The 16,098-nt window shown below is 31.6% G+C and overlaps 1 non-coding gene across 1 annotated transcript; it reads right to left on the bottom strand.

Moving 5' to 3' along the window:
* Window positions 1–8,147: 8,147 nt before the first annotated feature.
* Window positions 8,148–8,219, bottom strand: TRNAP-CGG (transfer RNA proline (anticodon CGG)). Its single transcript has one exon. It is a non-coding gene; the product is annotated as a tRNA-Pro (tRNA).
* Between the last annotated feature and the right edge of the window lie 7,879 nt (window positions 8,220–16,098).

Here is a 16,098-nt window from a genome sequence, read left to right as displayed (position 1 = left end):
TAACAAAAAATAAATAAATATAACTATAGAATAAGGCTCAATAGTTAGGTCTATTTTTATACTCTTTACATCACCCCTTTATAAAATATATTGACTATTTTTATAAAAAAAATCAAACATTGCTAAAAACATTTTTTTAACATGTTATTTCAAATTTTAGATATGTCAACAGGTTCAAATACAAGGTACATAGATACATAAGTCATACATATAAAGGTATATACTCTATATTTTTCTCTACATAACCTATTATTATCTACTATCTCTTCTACTAATATTATTTATTTATTTATAATTTATAAATTCTTACACTTAAATATACATATTACTTTACTACATATAATCTATCGTCAATTTATCTATACATGTAAATAAATAATAAGTGTTCACATGTTTATATATACTACACTTTATAATAAATATATTTAAGATCACGAACTTTTATATAATATTTTAACATTTAATATCATTATTATTTATTTCATTAAACTTTATTCTTCACACATACTACTCTATATATTTAAACCAGATTATAATCTTATTTTTATTTTTACGTTTTAATTCTATATATAAATAAAACGACAAATTTTCATATCATTTAAATTCAACATTTATTTTGGATACATTTATATAAGACACGTCTATATTTTTCAACATATAAATTTATCATACATTTTAGTACATTTATTTATTTATTTATTACTGTATGATAAACATACTACTAATAATTTTATAGACATATATACATCATACCTTGTATTTTACTCTTTTCTTAAAATAATAAAATTTACTTACCATTGATTTTTATAGAAAAAAATAAATAAACAAGTTTTCCTAATTATATTTTCCTAAATTGAGTTTAAGGACTATATTCGGATAGGCTCTGAGGGATGCCTAACACCTTCCCCTCGAGTAACCAAAACTCTTACTCAGAATCTCACTAGTTTCGCAAATAAAAACAGAGTTTACATTTACATACTTAAAAAATAGTTTCCTAATTTTTTCCTTAAAATTTAAGTGGTGACTCTAAAACAAAAACAAAAATTATTTTCCAAAAATCAGAGTGTCGGCCATATTATGTTGTGAACTGTTTCGGCTAGTTCGAAATAGAGGTGTGACACACCTCTCTTCTTTCCCCCAACAGATTCAGGAAGTAGCGATATCCCCATGGAACAACCCGATGGAGGAGCAAGAAGAGAACCAGGACAACAGGACGGAGGAGGGTCTGAACTTGAATATACCAACCCATGTAGCATCATCCTCACAGGTACCACCTCACCCCGTCCCCCCCTATCCCCCTTAGTCGTAGGTCCAATCATAGAACCAAATCCAAGTATGCAGGAACTAGAAGAAACGATGGAATTGATGAGGGAAACACGAACAGAGATATGGGTTTTAAAAGAGGTTAAAGTAATGTTATTCAAAACAATTCGAAAAAAAGTGCATCCTACTTTGTCCTCCAAATTTAAGAAAAGCATCTATAGACATACGAGCCCCCCGCTCAACGGGGATAGGGAACTTTATTGTGGTAGTGAATCCAACTTTGAGGGTTTGGACACCCTTGAACGAGAGGCCAGTAACAATGATAGTCCCACCCAACTAGAATAGATCAATGAACTTAATAATCTTGAATTGTAGGGGCAGTAATAATCAAGATTTTCGTAGAAACTTCAGGTCATTAATAGATTGGCATAAACCTCCACTAGTTGCTCTAGTAGAAACAAAAATGAGCGATCATCAGGTACTTATAGATGAATATCCATTCACTAACATGATCCAAGTTCCATCTGTTGGAAACTCTGGAGGTCTGGTCATTCTGTGGGACGATAGCATTCTGGAAGTGTACAATATCACAACCTCAGGGTAGGATATTCATGCTACGGTGAAGGTACGTACTACTAATGACTTTTGGCTATTTAGTTGTATTTATGCTAGTACATGTAGAAGCACGAGGAATATATTATGGAATAACCTGAAAAGAATAAAAAATACTTATAACGGTTGTTGGTTAATAGGGGGTGATTTTAACGAATTAATGAGTAGCTCTGACAAGTCCAGGGGTAGACCGGCAAATAGATCCTGAATGATTGACTTTTGGGATACAATAAACCATTGCGAGCTCATCGATCTAGGTTTTAAAGGGGGGAAATACACGTGGCTAAATAAAAGGTTTAGGGACAAAGGGAAGCTTATTCTAGAACGACTTGACCATTACCTAGCAAATAATGAATGGCTCCAAAAATTCCCAAATGCCTAAGTAAGTCATCTCCCACGTACCCACTCAGATTACTGCCCCTTGCTCCTATCTCTATTCCAAAATAATCAAAAACGTCGTCACAACATATTTCGTTTTGAATCAATGTGGACGACTCATCCCGAACTAAGGAACATCATTCAGGACTGTTGGGTCAAACACCAGAATATAAGAGATGCAATTCCTGATTTCGAAATAACAATCTCCAAATGGAACAAACAAACCTTTGGGAATATCTTCTATAAAAAAAAAGTAACCTACTAAGGAGAATCGAAGGTATCCAAAACTCAGACAGATATAAATCGAGTACTTTCCTTATAAATCTGGAGTAGGAATTAACTCAAGAGTTTAACCAAGTGTTAAAGCAAGAAGAAGATTTCTGGAAACTAAAATCCAGAGTTAATTGTTTAAACGATGGAGACTCAAATACTATATTCTTCCATATAACTACCTTAAATAGAAGAAGGAGAAGCAAAATAGTAGCGCTAGAAAATGAATTTGGAGTGTGGACTTATGACCTCCCTGGTCTGCTAACCATTACACTTAAATTCTTTGATAAACTATTCCGCTCCTCACATGAAATAGCCCCATACACTGTAAATGCTATGCTAGTCAAAAATAACTTTATAATTCCAAAGAGTATGGGGGACACTCCCACGATAGAGGAAATAAAACAAGCAGTGTTTTCCTTCCAACCCTTCAAAGCCCCAGGACCAGACGGGTTACATCCTTTCTTCTACCAAAAGTATTGGGACATAGTGGGTAAGTCATTCATAACTCTATGTGAATAAGCATTTCAGGAAGAAAAAATGCCTAAGGATATTACCCAAGCACATGTTTGCTTGATACCCAAAGTTAAGGGAGCTAACACCTTAAAATATTATAGGCCTATTATTCTATGTAACACCACATATAAGACCATTACAAAGATTATAGCAAACAGACTTAAATCAATAATGAATGAGCTGATAGGACCCTACCAATCGAACTTCCTCCAAAAAAGACAAGCCACATATAATGCGATAATAGTCCAGGAGGTCATATCATATTTCCAAAGAATGAGAGGTAAAAAGGCAAACATGATGATCAAAATCGACCTAGAAAAGGCTTTTGATAAAGTTGAGTGGTCCTTCATCCGCAAAACACTTATATTTTTTAACCTTCCAACAAACCTTATTAATCTTATCAGGTCATGCGTTTCTTCTAGTAGTGTTGCGATACTAGTGAATGGAGATTGCACTGACTTTTTTTAGCCTTCTAGAGGTATTAGACAAGGGGATCCTATGTCCCCTTACATATTCATTCTCTGCATGGAAATGCTCTCCAGATAGATTGAATCGGAAGTTAGAAAAAATAATTGGAAACCAATTAAAGTTGCAAGAAGAGGGCCTTCTTTGTCCCATCTATTCTTTGTAGATGATTTAATACTTATGAGTAGAGCAGACAGCAAAAATGCTGCAACCATTAATAAAGTGTTAGCTAAATTCTGTGAGAAATCAGGGCAATCAATTAACTACTCTAAATCAAAGCTTATCTTCTCCAAACACTGTGGTAAAGAGCTGAAAAGCAACATATCCAGTACTCTAAGCATTAAGAAAAGTACCTATTTTGGTAAATACCTGGGTTTTCCAATCTTTACAAAAAGTCCGACTTTGAGTGATTACCAATTCATAATAGACAATCTCAGCCAAAAACTAGTGGGATGGAAAACAAAATTCTTAAACATTGCAGGTCGAACCACACTTGCTATGGCATGCTTAAATAACATCCCCATGCATATTATGCAATATGTTAAGCTCCCAACTGCAATTACCAAAAAAATCGACCAAATACAGAGGAACTTGATATGGGGATCCACTAGAGATAAAAGGAAACTACATATGATCGATTGGAAAACACTTACAAATAAAAAAGCTGACGGAGGTTTGGGTGCCTAAAGGGCTGAAGTGAAAAATAATGCCCTACTGGCAAAACTAGCTTGGAGGGCGTACAACAATAGCTCCTCTCCATGGGCAGCCCTATTAATTAATAAATACTCCCCACAAGGGATTAAAACAACCAATATAATTAGAAAGAACAACAATTATAGTAGGACATGGAAAGGGCTAAGCAATGGATGGGAAGTTTGTATGAGAGGACTTAAATGGTCGATAGGGAAAGGGGAAACAACAGTTCTGTGGTATGATAGGTTGTTAGATAATGGTAGCACTCTGAGGGAAGCTATACAAGGCCCCCTGACGGAAGCAGAGAATATTATGAGAGTTATGGATATACTAACTACTAATGGTACATGGAACCTCAACAAAATATCATTCGAGTTACCATGTTCCATTACAAATCAGATTCATGGAGTATACATACCAGTTACAACAGGAGTCAAGGATAGGATATCGCGGTACCCAAATCCCAAAGGGACACTGACGACTAACTCTGTATATCATTTTGCTTCTAAATAATCAAAAGAAGCAAGAGGATGGAGAAAATTTGGTCGCTGAAATGCCCCAACAAGATTAAATTCATTCTTTGGCAATGTTATTTTTGTTACGAACCAGAAACTATAAGACATATTTTCCTTAATTTCCCAAACGTACAGAAGTTCTGGGAAGCCATTGGTCTTGGGAGCACCATAAGGAAAATCAAAAACACTCATGAGCCTTGCTGGTTGGAAGCCATTAATAGTGAAGATTTCATAGTTACCAAGAATCTCCAATGGAAACAACCATTTCCTTTCTACATGTGGAATATATGGTTATTAAGGAATGACAACTATTACAACCGCAAGAAAAACAACATCAACCTTAAAACTCCCTAAATACCTTAGCTTAACCAACTCTCATAAGGTAACAACTAGGAATATAACGATCCAAGTTGGGTGGAAGCCACCCGAAGTAAAATTTAAGCTCAATACTGACGGATCAATGAACACGCCGACTGGCATAGGAGGAATAGGAGGCGTGATAAGGGACAACCACTGATACTGGGTAATAGGTTTAATGGGATCTCTAACAACAACAACACCTATCATAACTGAAATTTCAGCCTTCGTGAAAGGGCTAAGAGTGGATAAACTACACAATCTAACACCGATAGAAATATCCATAGATTGCAAAGAGGTGATCCAATATCTAAAAGTTGATCATCCGTCATACTCTAATATATTATCTGAGGGATCTAATCAAGCAGCTAGGGAGGCCTCCTGTGCAGCATAGCTATCGAGAAGAGAACAAAGTGGCAGATATTCTAGCTAAGGAGGGTGCGAAGTTGAAGAAGACCAATTCTATTTTGATATTATCAGTTCCACCCTTGTTTGCTGTAAAATATCTAGAAGCAGACAAGGCTGGAACTCTTTTTGTTAGGCGTTTATCACCCACTAGTATAAATACTAAGTGTAATCAGTCCCCTCCCCTAACTACACATGATAGCTATAACCATGCGATGCCACTATTTTGTACTGATGCATATTAATCTATAATATATTATTATCGTTTTGTACCAAAAAAAAAAAAAACTAGTTCTCAGTAGGCATCATAGGTCAATCGAGCTTAAGTAGTTATTATATCGAATAAATAATGCTAAAGAAATCTTGCAAAGAAGAAAAGACTCCCCGATTTAATAGCAATATAATAACAAAGAGAACAACAATGGGATATAAGATACAATATATGCAGCGCAATGCAATGACCAATGGTAATATCGGCATACACTCTCTCCTTGGATGTTGAGTGATGTGACCTATGATAGACTCGCTATGTCCATATACCCGTCCAAAATATTACCTCGAACTCACAAACCCAACTAATATCTTACCTCGGACTTAATCAATAAAAGGTGGTACATTTTACTCATGTCCAGCATCTTACCACAGACTAAATCAATAAAATATTAGTGCATTTTTTTTTTACAAAAAAACAGTGTTTTCAATGGTACAATCCTATGATCCTTGAATATGCTTGATCATAATCATAAAGTGAATTCAAATGCAACAACGATAATTCTCAATTCAGAAGCAGAGCTACGTACATATTTTTTCTCAATTTAGAAGTAGATATATATATATATATATTCTAGGGGTTTTTATGTAGATGAGTTATGGTAATCTCTAGGATATTATTGTGTACAAATTCTGATAGTTTTCGTGGAGATCTTTTTAGTTTCTTGAAATTATTTTAACATTGTTCTTGTAAGTAAATATGATTTTTTAATGATCATGTTGTTGATGTTACAAAATATGAGTAGATAAACCCTTTACTGCGCGAGGTTGTGAACTCAACTCTAGTGTAGCGTTCATAATTTTGGGTTTATTGGTATTTGATTATTTCTCTTTTATTATTGATGGGTGGCTACAAACATTAACCTAAACCATATTTCTACCCTCATTTATAGATGTGTAGAAATAAGTTGAATTTACTTTGCATATATATACTGATCATTCTTAATAATAACTCGTGTATTTGAGAAAATTATTTTGCGATAAATTATTAAGAAATAATTAAGTAAAGTTATAGAGATCAAGTGCATATATATGTAGATAACTCTATATGTATTTGCATAAAATTGAAATATTTAGAGTCCATTATTGGCTTTTGCTCCAACTCACCCGAAGCCATCAAAATTCAAACAAAAATATGCAAATCACTCCTAAAAACACGTTACAAACCAATTGAAACTCTCAAAACACCGATCAGATAGGACCTCCAAGCACATTGTTGATCGTGATCAATCCTTAATCTTTAAATTAACTACTATATAACTTAAGTATCTGAATCACCCCCACCCAGCCCCCTTGGACTCGTCCAAATTAAACCATCCATTCAAGTTCAAAATCACCCTCAGAACCTCCAAGAACTTTTAAATCTCAATTTTGAGCTTGTTTACCTCAAATATTGACTTTGGTCAACTATTAAATTTCCAAATTATAACCTTATTTAGTAAATATTATTTTAGATCAAATTTTCAATAAATAAAAATGATTCATGACTACTTTATTTTGATTAATTAAATTGATCAATGAACATTAATTAATTATTTAGTTTTCCTATGTTGGTTTAATTCATACTTTCAAAGCTAATTAACAACTCTCAAATGTAAAATAAGAAGAAAAATATGATTTATATATTGATTTTGTGAAATAACAAATATTAAGAAAAATCTATTTTTAATAGGAACATAGATTATTTTAGAGAGCAGTCTGGACTATGCTCGATGTTGTCTACTTGACTCTGTTAGATTAAATTGTCCGCACATGTCTTTGAGCCCCACCATGAACTATATTATTGTCTTGATGTCACTATCAATATTGCCTGATGTGTTTACTGCAATTTTCAGAACATCAATCTCAGTGTGGATTCTTTAGCAAATATATTAAACAAAGTACCCCCACCCTCCAAAACAATCAAAATGATACTCCCTCCGTCCCTTTTTAGTTGTCCACTTTAGAAATGGCACACAGATTAAGGCAACAATGATTAGCATAGTGAAGTTACAATTTTACCCTTATGACAACTTTTCACTTCAAAATTACAACTACTTATTTGAATTAAAGTGAAATAAATTGGAGGGAAACAACATACACTTTTACAATTTTCAAGAAGTGTAAATAAGGGTATAATAGGAAAAAAATTATTGTCCTTTCTTGATTTGTCAAAATGGACAACTAAATAGGGACAACTAAAAAAGGAAATATGGACAAGTAAATAGGGACGGAGGGAGTACATACTAACTTGTATGGACGCTTAGCCAAGGGTGGCGAATCGGACACGCTTTATCGAAAAATTATAGTACGGAATATATAGGTCAAAAATTATTTTTCACACATATATATTAGATCTTGGATATTCTTAACAAAATTTCTGACTTCGCAAAAATCATTTAAATAAAATTATAAAAAAGAGATGGGGCATTCCGGGAATCGAACTCGGGACCTCTCGCACCCGAAGCGAGAATCATACCACTAGACCAAATGCCCACGATGCATCTGTTTGCTTGAAAGATTTATAAATCCTTATTATCTTTTATAACTACCGTTTCACCAAGTATTTTTGTGGTTTTGTAACAAGGAATCTTCTCTTTATGGTTGGGATAAAGAATATATAGTTGATACACATTTAAGTATTATGATTGTTGAAAAGCTTATTATGTGTTTGCAACAAATTTTAAAGTGACTGAAAATATATTGAAATCGCAAAAAAATATGAAGAAACATGTATATTTTATGGGAAAAATGATAAATATACCCCCGAATTATCGTAAATGTTACCTAAATACCATTCGCTATACTTTTAGGACACTCATGTCCTTAACGTCTAATTTTTAAGTGTATATACTATTTGGACTAACGGAGGGACACGTGTCATGATCTTAACGGCCTATGTAAAATTTATTTAATTTTTATCCATTATTAAAAAATTGACCCGATTAATTAAAAACTTACCCAAATAATTTAAGACCCGCATCAAATTATAACCCCAAACCCCCAATAGACTATCTTCTCGGTTTGGTTAGAGGTTTTTTATAGTTAAATCTCATATTAATTGCTATCCTAATTTAATATGATTCTCATCAACAAAGAACTTTGGAGGTTTCTCAGTTGATGGAATTGAGATTGATTTTTTATGGGTTACGGAGTGCCTTCTTGGCCGCCATTGTTGAAGCTTTGTAAAGAGAGCTAGAGGTATGCTCGCCGGAGCTGTTGGAACAACGTTGAGAGAGAGATGGGTGCGTGGTAGCCGAAGGGTTGCAGCCTCGTTGGTTTCGCCGAATCGAAGGATGTTGGGTTTGGTAGCAGTTAGAGGTGGCTTTGTTTGTGGAACTTCACTGGAGAAGATGGAGTCGCGATGGTGGTGTGTTTTAACTGGTTCGTGCAGTCTTTGGTTGTTGGAACTTGAGAAGAAAGGGAAAATTAGATTTATTGGGTGTGGGTCTTCAAAATTATTTGGTGGATTTTTAATTATTTGGGTCAATTTTTTAATTGTGGATAAAAAAATCACTAAATTTTGGATAGGCTGTTAAGATCGTGACATGTATCTTTCCGTTAGTGCAAAGGGGTATATACACTCCAAAAATTAGACGGTAAGGGCATCAGTGTCCTAAAGTATAACGAAGGGTATTGACATACCATTTACGATAGTTTCGAGGTATATTTGTCCTTTTCTCATATTTTATTGATAAATAGTGCACGTACAAATCTGTTCATCTCTTGATTCTTCTCTCTTAAACTTTCTTCGTGATTCGAGAGTCATGATGGCGTATTTCTCGAATTAGGATGTTATGGACTTGATCTCCGTGTTTCAAGGGTCGTTAGTGTCGTATTTCTTGAACAAGGATGATTTGGACTTGATCTTCATGATTAAAGGGTTGTTAGTGACATATTTCTTGAACTGGCCGGGATGATTTGGACTTGATCACCATGAAAGAATTTGTGTTTGTGGATCTTCTTGAAGTATTTGATTATCAAGAAAAGTCCAACATATTTTTATTTCTTTATGAATATTTCATGAATTCGCGAAATATTCAAGTTGACTTTTTAAGGGAATATATTACCCTTTATATAGACATGAGCTAGGATTTCGGGTAGAGCAGCCTCCAAGAATCCTAACTGATATCGAATACATCTTGTAGAGTCTCAACAAAAATTGAACGAGTCTTGTATTGTCCTACAAAATTTCAATGTCTACTTTGTGAATGTTCATAATTCTTCAAGTTGTTATTTTAATTATTTTTTCTATTATACATGTTGGTATATAATTTTCACACTTCTATAACTTCTTCTTTTTTTCCTTTGAAATCCGCCTTGAGGTGGCGAAAGGTTTGGCATTGACGCCCACCTTGTCTATTATCAAACCAAAAATAAAATACATGTAGGAGGGAGATATAAAACTAAACCTCATTATAATAAGGGAAAATGCGTAAGTACCCCCCAACCTATGCCCGAAATTTCAGAGACACACTTATAATATACTAAGGTCCTATTACTCCCTCGAACTTATTTTATAAATAATTTTCTACCCATTTTCGGCCTATGTGGCACTATCTTCTGGACCCAGCGCATGTTGACAATTTTTTCAAGGATAGTGCCATGTAGGCCGAAAAGGGATAGAAAATTATTTATAAAATAAGTTCAGGGGTAATAGGACCTTAGTATAGTATAATTGTGTCTCTGGGATTTTAGAAATAGGTTGGGGGTACTTATGCATTTTCCCTTATAATAACTAAGTAAGTTGGATAAATTCAACTCTTTACAAGGGAAAAGTTGACAAACAAAAAGCCAATAAAAATATAATTCGTCAACAATGATCTTGTTGATACAATTTTCCTTGCACCATTCCATTTCAATATAGAGAGACAAAAGACTCAACATCATTGTTACTCTGGATACCAAAGAGAGCTGAAAAAACTGAAATAAATTCCCCATGATGACCCACTACTAAAAAAACAGTGAATACTGACCTAAAAATTTCCGACCTCAAATGGAGGTCGGTAATTTCCGACCTCCGGAGGTCGGTATTTACAAGTAGTCGGTTTTTATGCAAAATAAAGCGGGAAAACCAAATTCCGACCTCTGGAGGTCGGAATTTTTCCCGAAAAAGATGAATTACAATAAAAATTGACCTCTTGATGTCGGTATTAAACTAATAAATCTCAATTAAATATAAAAAACAAATAATACCGACTTTCGTATGTCGGTAAAATTAAATAGTATGTAAAAATAAATTGATATAAAATACCGACCTCATGAGGTCGGTATTTAATTGAGAAAATAATACCGACATCAAGAGGTCGGTTTTTATTCTGCGAAAAATTTTGACCTCCTGAGATCGGAATTTGGTTATTTTGCATAAAAACTGACTTCTTGATGTCGGTTATAATACCGACTTCCGAATGTCGATAAAATTAAATAGTATGTAATTAAAATACCGACCTCATGAGGTCGGTATTTTTTCTAATTACTATTAATTAAAGTGACATCCGGAGGTCGGTATTTTTATTTCATATATTACTTTTAAAAGCGACATCCGGAGGTCGGTTTGTTGTTCATTTTACACCTATAACAATTTTGTATACTATGAAATTACGTTGATATGAAAACCGACAAGAAGTAGTCGGTTTTTATGCAAAATAAAGCGGGAAAACCAAATTCCGACCTCAGGAGGTTGGAATTTTTCCCAGAAAATGAATTACAATAAAAACCGACCTCTTGATGTTGGTATTATTTTCTCAATTAAATATAAAAAACAAAATTGAGAAATATATTTTATTTAAATCATCTTCTGGAGGACGATTTTGTGTAAAATAAAAAACAAAAAAATTATAATACCGACTTCCGGAAGTCGGTAAAATTAAATAGTATGTAATAAATTAATATTTTCAATTAACTTTAAATAAATCCTCTTCCGAATGACGGTTTTATACAAGTTAAAAAATAATTTAATATAAAATACCGACCTCCCGATGTCAATATTATTTAATTAACATGATTACTTTTTAATGTGATACCGACCTCATGACGTCGGTATTTTTTATTAAATCTAATTACTTTTAATAAAAGCGACATCCGGAAGTCGGTTTGTTTAAAATATTCCTATTAATAATCATAATTTTGCTATTGTGCATAATACTAAAATTTCATTTTACACCTAACATTTAATTGTTCAAAAACTGTAACAATTTTGTATACTTTTATAAATAAAAAGTTAGAATTCGTGGAATAAAAAAAACAATATCTATAATCCATTTTTAGAGTATGAAATTACGTTGATATGAATTAGGAGATAATTATACATATATTTCTAGAGTAATGTACAAATTCTATCAGTTCGTCGTCTAATCATGAACTTAATATCTGATGTCATGATGTAGAGGTGAAGAGCTAACATATAATTCATTCGAGTATGAAATGCGAGATAGTATTATTATATACGTTCGATCTAATTGAATGGATGTTAAGTGTAGTGATCAGCTTCTAATTATGACGACATGTAAATGATATATATATATATATATATTTTAACTACACATCAACAGAAGTTTAATTTATATATATATATTTGATATTGATAAACTTTTGTTGGTCAATAAAATTAAATTTATATAATTAGGAGTTATATAATTTAAATTTATAAAATTAACTTGATCGATAAATTAAATTTATTAAATTAAACTTCTGTTGATGTGTAGTTAAATCATATATATATAAATACGTTGATTAATTATATACTCCCCGAGTAGATTAACAAATCAAGTCTTATATACTAGTGGTTTAGATATGAAATACATTATCAATTAAAGAAATACCGATGATCAATTCAAGGAGATTTATATATTAAATTTGATATTGATAAACTTTTGTTGATCAATAAAATTAAATTTATATATTTAGGAGTTATATAATTTAAATTTATAAAATTAACTTGATTGATAAATTAAATTTATTAAATTTAATGTCTATATATATATATATATATATATGTATGTATATATGTCGGTGTTTAAATTATTATTTTATTTAAATAATATCGACTTCACGATGTCGGTGTTTATTAAATAATTTTAAATATAGATAATTATTTTTAAAAATACCGACATCTCGTGGTCGGTAAATTAAACAATTCTCTTAAAAAAAGAATGATAATATCAAATCTCACTCCTAAGTGAAGTCTCAAAACCTAAGTGAAGTCTCACTCCCCACCCCGGGCCACCTCCATCGGCGCCCATCCCCACCCATCCCCGATCCGCACCACGCCACGCCACCATCGCAGCAGCAGAGGAAGGTCGTGCGCAGCTGCAGAGGGCGCGCAACTGCAGAGGAAGGTCGCACTGCCTCCATCCCGACCGGCGCCGCCTCCATCCCGACCGGCGCCGCCTCCATATCAGCTTTCTCAGTTCGCGCCACCATCCCTGACCTTCTTACTCAAGGTGAATTTTTAGAACCTCCATAAAAGATTACTTTTGTTTCTATTTAGTTGAAGTATCTCAAAATTAGAGTACTAATATACTTAGTTTTATTGATTGTTAGTTTTATTGATTGTTAGTTAGTAAGTGAATGATTTAGGGTTTTTGATTGTTAGTTTGAATTAGGGATTATTTGATTGTTAGTTTGTGTTTGTTGATTGTGAATTGAAAATTTTAATGTTAGGGTTAGTTTGAATTAGGGTATCTTAAGATTTGTTTGAAATTTGGTATTTCTTGAGTTAATTAGTTTGATTTTGAAATTGTAAGATTAGATTGAATTAGGGTATTTAAGGAGTTGTTTGAATTTGGGTATTATTTGAGTTAGTTTGAATTATTATTGAGATTTTAGGACTAATAGTTTGAATTTGGGATTAGGAATAGCTAGCTAATTTTAATTTAGGATTTTAGCACTAGTTAGATTTTGGGATTTTAGGGCTAGTTTGAATTTGTGATTTTAAGACTAGTTTGAATTTTGAATTTAGGACTAGTTTGAATTATTATTGAGATTTTAGGACTACTAATAGTTTGAATTTAGGATTTTAGCACTATAGTTTGATTTTTGAATTCTAGGAGTACTTTCAATTTGTGATTTTAAGGCTAGTTTGAATTTGGAATTTAGGACTAATAGTTTGAATTATATTTGATATTTTAGGACTAATTAATAGTTTGAAGTTGGGACACTAGCTAGCTAGTTTGAATTTAGAATTTTAGGGATTTGAATTACAACTTAATTAGAACTTATAATTAATTATAACTTGAATTTACTATAAATTGAACTTAATTAGGAATATGAACTTGAAATTAGAACTTGAACTTGGAACTAATTAGCTTGAATATATAACTAATTAAGTTTAGAAATTAGATATGAACTTGAATTGAAACTTGAACTTATTAAAACTTGAATATATATATATATATATATATATATATATATATATATATATATATATATATATAAAACTAATATTCTTGGATATGAAGTTTATATTTAACTAATTTAAGAACTTTTCGTGCTAGGCAATTGAGGAAGCTCAACATGTAAAAAAGTTGATACAAGACTATATTGCTTCTTTCATCAAAGTTGGAGATAAGGTTGGTGCGTCTAAATTTCTTAAGTTCAAGTACAATTGTTTTGAATAATGTGTTTGTGTCCATCTAGTATTAATACTTAGCTTTAATTTTGTGATAATTTTTTTGTGTCCATCGAGTGTTTGTTAAGCATAAGTACCAACACTAGTTGATCCTATTGATGACAAAATTGATTTTCTTGCAAGATCGATTTGTGTCCATCTAGTGTTGACACTTAGCTTTAAATTTAAAAATAATATATTTGTTGAGCATAAGTACCAACACTAGTTGATTCTATTGATGACAAAATTGATTTTCATGTAAGATCGATTTGTGTCTATCTAGCGTTGATATTAAGCTTTAATTTAGGAACAATGTGTTTGTTAAGCGTAAGTACCAACACTAGTTGATCCTATTGATGACAAAATTGATTTTCTTGCAAGATCGATTTGTGTCCATCTAGTTTTGACACTTAGCTTTAAATTTAGAAATAATATATTTGTTAAGCATAAGTACCAACACTAGTTGATCCTATTGATGACAAAATTGATTTTCTTGCAAGATCAATTTGTGTCCATCTAGTGTTGACACTTAGCTTTAAATTTAGAAATAATATATTTGTTAAGCATAAATACCAACATTATTTGATCCTATAGATGATAAAGTTGATTTAGTTGGTGGATTTAGTTGTTGGAATTAAGTCAAAACTAAACTAGCTAAAGTTAAAAAGTTGTTATGTTGTTTAAATAAGTTAAAATAAATAATGTGGTTTAGTTAGTGAATTTAGTTGTTGGAATTAAGTCAAAACTAAACTAGTTAACGTTAAAAAATTGTTAAGTTGTTTAGATAAGTTAAAATAAATAATGTGGGTTAGTTAGTGAATTTAGTTGTTGGAATTAAGTCAAAACTAAATTAGTTAAAGTTAAAAAGTTGTTAACTTGTTTAAATAAGTTAAAATAAATAATTTCGTTTAGTTAGTGGATTTAGTTGTTGGAATTAAGTCAAAACTAAATTAGTTAAAGTTAAAAAGTTGTTAACTTGTTTAAATAAGTTAAAATAAATAATTTCGTTTAGTTAGTGGATTTAGTTGTTGGAATTAAGTCAAAACTAAACTAGTTAACGTTAAAAAGTTGTTAAGTTGTTTAAATAAGTTAAAATAAATAATGTGGGTTAGTTAGTGAATTTAGTTGTTGGAATTAAGTCAAAACTAAACTAGTTAAAGTTAAAAAGTTGTTAAGTTGTTTAAATAAGTTAAAATAAATAATGTCGTTTAGTTAGTGAATTTAGTTGTTAGAATTAAGTCAAAACTAATGTACTTAAAGTTAAAAAGTTGTTAAGTTGTTTAAATTAGTTAAAATAAATAATGTGGGTTAGTTAGTGAATTTAGTTGTTGGAATTAAGTCAAAACTAAACTAGTTAAAGTTAAAAAGTTGTTTAAATAAGTTAAAATAAATAATGTCGTTTAGTTAGTGAATTTAGTTGCTGGAATTAAGTCAAAACTAATGTAGTAAAAGTTACAAAGTTGTTAAGTTGTTGAAATAAGTTAAAATAAATAATGTCGTTTAGTTAGTGGATTTAGTTGTTGGAATTAAGTCAAAACTAAACTAGTTAACGTTAAAAAGTTGTTAAGTTATTTAAATAAGTTAAAATAAATAATGTGGGTTAGTTAGTGAATTTAGTTGTTGGAATTAAGTCAAAGCTAAACTAGTTAAAGTTAAAAAGTTGTTAAGTTGTTTAAATAAGTTAAAATAAATAATATCGTTTATTTAGTGAATTTAGTTGTTGGAATTAAGTCAAAACTAATGTAGTTAAAGTTACAAAGTTGTTAA

This window comes from Solanum verrucosum, unplaced genomic scaffold, assembly GCF_900185275.1.
Source record: "Solanum verrucosum unplaced genomic scaffold, falcon-dt-bn FXZP01000153.1, whole genome shotgun sequence".
NCBI lineage: Eukaryota > Viridiplantae > Streptophyta > Magnoliopsida > Solanales > Solanaceae > Solanum > Solanum verrucosum.
This window is presented reverse-complemented; position numbering and strand designations above follow the sequence as displayed.